Genomic DNA, 5,010 nt, shown 5'->3' with positions numbered 1-5,010 from the left:
TCATAATAAGTTACATTTTGGTAAAGGAAAATCAAAATCCGCAGCGAAAAGAAGAGCACGACACCTTGAAAGATGTCACAAATACGGAAAATGGTCACACGAAGGAAAATGCTCGACGAATCAGACATATTCCAATACCGAGTTTGTTACTTTATGTAGAGAAGGACCGTTCATATGTTTCGAAGAAAAATCGTTGAATGCTCGAGGTTATGCCTATGTAGCTATGGAAAACCAATTAGTCCGACTATATTATGAGTGGGCTAAAACAGGTCACTGAGAATTCTATCTCACAGGTAAGTATGTACAGTTTTTATTTTTATTTTTTTTATTTTTAACCTTTTGATAATAAATGCTAAATCGTTCGCTATAAAGTATTAAATTGGTATTCAATAAAATTAGGTTTTGCGACCGAAATTATTGATATCATACAAAAATTTATTACATCACTGCGAAATTTACCGTTTATTCTTAAGGTATAAATATCTTTAATCAATCAACCCAAAATATTTCAGAAATTTGTCAGGAGTAAAAGTAGGTAAATAGCCGAAATTACTTTACCGAAAAGAGGGGCGTATATTTTTGATGATATTTGATTGATTAAAGTGGGATAAAAGACCAAAAAGATTTTTAATTTTATTTTTACTTTGTTTTTAAAATAAATATTAAATTATTATTGTAAACTTTTTAAAATCAATATATTTAAGTTTGTAAATATTTGAAAAAATTAATATTTTTAATATAAGTTTGTATTTATAAAAACAAAAATATAATAAAAGTTTGGTGTGAATTTTCAAATTTCATAATATGAATTTTTAATTTTATGCATTTTAAATTTAAGTTTGGTGTGAATTTAAAAATAAAATTTACTTTATTTTTCTAAGTTAAAAATTTGATTTTATAAATTCGTCGTGAGTTGAAAAATAGGTCGTTGAACCGAAATTGCTCTACTCAAGGGAGGGACGAGAACTTTTATTATCATTATTTTTAAGCTTATTGAATTAAAGTATGCCAAAAATATTTAAAAAATCCAAAAATCTTTACTTTTAAAACCGCGCTTAAAAATGACAAATTTTAAAATTTTGTCGAGGGACGGACTAGGACAACGATCCGAAATGCCCTCATCCTAAAAAGAAACAAAATTTTAATTTTTAATTAAATATATGTTATATTAAGTAAGGGTTTTTATAAAAAAAAAATAATAATAAAAAAATATACAGGCCCCATGCGATCGCATGGGGTTCCTTCACAAACCTCATGCGGTCGCATGAGGCTGGAATTCTGGACAGAAAGAAAAGGCCAGCGAGTTATGCTATCTGCCTCACTTCAAACACCAACACACACATGAACATACACACATATACACTCCTAAAATCGCCATTTTTTCACCAAAATTCACCAAATTTCGTCCTACAATCCGCTATAATCATGCCTAGGTTAGGATTTTTCAACAAAAAGGTAAAAATTACTCCCCTAAACTCTTAAAATTCCTAATTTTTGTGATATTTACCAATATTATACCTAATTCGATTTTGTTAATTTCTAGTGTAATTAGAGTTAAATTGTTAGTATTTTATGCATGTATAACCTAGATTGATGCTATTTAACATGATTTGAAGCCAAAAACTTCAAAAATTTTAGGAATCTAGGGTTTGTGTTCTTGAGCAATTTGGGGCTTTTTGATAAAAACAGGTTATGGCCGATTTTTGTCATGAATTATTGCTAAATTAAGTAGTGTAACATGTTTAGGTAGCTAAATGATCCAAACATTGATCCTAAACAGGATTTTTGAGATTAAAGTAGACTTTTTAGGTACAAAATTCATGAACTTGATTAATTTGATATAATTGCCATTTGAGACTTGTTTAATTGTTAGTAATGACTATTTTGACATGTTATTTGAGTTAAATGCTTATGAACTTTGTATACATTTTCATATAGGCTTATTTGAAAAAGTGTAGAATTGATAAAATTGTGAAAATGTGTATAAGTTTAATTTTGATTTAACATGTTATTGTAATTGTTTCAAGTTGTTATTTTGCTAACACTAATGCATATTTGGATGCACAAATTTTGTGTTTAATGTGTTTTGCAGAAAACTGATACTGCTGGTGCTTCATCATCATCTAGACAACCACAACACGAACCTGAACCAGAATATGAGCCGCAATACGAACCTGAACCAGAATATGAGCCGCAATACGAGCCTGAACCGGAACAACAACAGGAACCACAACAACATCCTGATCAACACGTACCTTATTATGATCCGCTACAATTTGTTCCACCAGTAGAATACCCAACAATTCCTGAACACACGTTGCATCCTAATCTGAGATTCGATAGAAGCTGGAGGGATTACCTGGCATATCAAAGTAACAAATTCAAACTGCTACCGAAAAATATAGAAGTGCCAAGGGTAATAGATTGGGATCCTTTGGAAAGGGTCCAACTAGCTAACTCAATTAGGGAGCATCTGATCCAAAGGTATGGCAGTTCTTCTTTTACCGATTGGGAACGTCTATTCACCATTCGTACACCTGTATATAAGGAATGGTGTGTTGAGCTGATGAGTACTATAGCATTAAATGTAGATGTAGATAGATTAGATGATAGAAGTTTTCTTAGATTTATACTTAGCCGTAGGATGTACATGATGTCCATGCTGGACATGGCCAGGGCTTTAAAGATATATGCTCCTAGTGAATTACTACTACCCGATTGTATGAATTTGCTTTATCGTGGTGAAAGGGTAGATAAGAATTTTGACGCGAACGCCGTCTGGAGGCGTATGTCAAACTATAATGTTTTTACGCTGGGAGGAAAACACTCCTACTTACATATTAACAAAGCCGGACTTCGTATAATTCATAGATTTCTGGCTAAGTCGATTACACAGAGAGGTCACAACAAGGAGAAAATGACCTTACATGATTTATTTTACCTAAAGTGTATTCAAGACCCAAGAAGCTTTGTTAATATCCCCTACCGTGTTGGTTTTTATTTGTCTAAGATGGTGGAAGGAATACAGGAAGGGGGAATAATAGGAGGAGGTATTTTTGTTACTCTCATTGGAGAGTATTGGGGTGTAGATAAGGACCAAGGGGGTCCACTTTTGGAATGTAGGGAACAGGTTGAGCTTTTAGGATTGAAGGTCTATCAGGGTGCTAAGGTATTAAAGAGCAGACGCAACCAGCCAGTACCCTATGAAGGTAGTCATCCTCAGGTAGAGAGAGTTTCAGATGAGGAAATGGAGGAAGCAGATGACATTAGGGAGGCTATGACTGACGTCTACCAGCGTGTAGATGAGGTAGATATGACAAACGGGGAAAGATTTAGTCGGATGGAGCAGTGGCATGCCCGAAATGATTACGAGCATTCCAGGAAACGACAGCATGATAGATGGGACTATCATCAGCGACAGATTATGAGCCAGCTGTCACCTCAGGATCACTACGTTCTGACCCGACCCGCTTACTATCCTCCACACCAGCCCGAGATGAGACCACCATATACTCTCTACGACCCTAACCAGGCCTACCAGTACACCTATTACCAACCATGGAACCCGGACGACGACATGAACTGGAAACCCTATCCAGATTGATATAGTTCCGTTGGTGATTTCTATGATTTTTATCTTTTTATGATTTTTATTTATGTTTAAACTTATGATATTGTGATACATTAATGTATTGTTTAATATTTTTATTATTTTGTACTAATATTTCATATTTGATTTAAAAGTGGGATTTTAAGTCCCATTTCAAATTATCATGCATGTTTATATTTGTATGTATGTATATTGTCAATTGTACACAACAGGGTAAAACAGCGCATTTTCAAAGACTGGCATTAAGTTCAGCAAAAGCTAGTACTTTTGACGACAAAACGAAAAACAAAAGTGATGTAACAACAAGACGGAATGAACAAATGATGTGCACCATTTATCATTCAACAAATAAACGCCAATATGTTTGTAACTTTGGTAAAATTTAATCATTTTTCTACGCTAATCACCCTCAATAATTTAAATTGTTACTAATTTCTTGCAAATGAGGGCATTGCAAGATCTTAAGTGTGGGAAGAGGTTAAATTCTTTCGGATTTTTAATTATAAATTTAAACACTTGGTTACCATTAAAAATACTAGTAAAGCAGTAGTTGTATTAGAATCTAGTGCTCTCTGATAATAAAGAACAGCTCTAGTCTTATATACTGACTACCCAATTCTAGTAAAATTTTCAAAATTTTCAATTAAATGAATTCAAAATCATGTTTATACATATTTATGAACGATAAAACTAGGTGTTAACACCGAAATTATTGTCACCTCGGAAAGGACATAAATTGAGAAACAAACCAAAATATTAGAATTCATTTAAAATGGAATAGAGGACAATAAAAAGGCAAAGAAAGGAAAATAAAAGCCAAGTGTGGAAAAAATTTACCAAGTTATTTTGAACATATATCACATATTTTTGTACAAATAACTGAAGATGCTTTTGCTTTAGACTAAACTAATCAGTTTTACCCGATTTACCGTAATATATTTGAAAGAAAGATGGATCTACACGATGAATCAATTCCATCATTAAAAGGAAGTAAAGTCTTCCGAAAAAGACACACGCTTCTTGATTTAGGTCATGAAGTTGTCGTCCAAACCAGCTGTAGGTTGACGAAAAATTTAGAAAAGTCATCTCTAAAATCAGCAGGAAATCCACAGACCTCAACATCAAACAGGGTCGCCAAGTGGTCAGACTTATCCTAACCATGAGAGGATCTGTCTCATAAAATGGGGAGGACGCCGTGCAAATTATCTTGATAAGACTAATGAATCAGATCCCCAGAAAGGATAATCTCCTTAAAGATTAAAAATCAGCTTTTAAGCCTGATATTACTCAATCCTTGAGATTGACTTTAAAGATTGAGAATTACAAACTCATGGAATTCGATGATATCTAAACTCGAGCTTGAACGAGAAAATATTTTGATCAAAATTACAAACCTATTT

This window comes from Rutidosis leptorrhynchoides, chromosome 3, assembly GCF_046630445.1.
Source record: "Rutidosis leptorrhynchoides isolate AG116_Rl617_1_P2 chromosome 3, CSIRO_AGI_Rlap_v1, whole genome shotgun sequence".
NCBI classification, from domain to species: domain Eukaryota; kingdom Viridiplantae; phylum Streptophyta; class Magnoliopsida; order Asterales; family Asteraceae; genus Rutidosis; species Rutidosis leptorrhynchoides.
The sequence above is the reverse complement of the archived record's forward strand: the minus strand, read 5'-3'. Positions refer to the sequence as shown.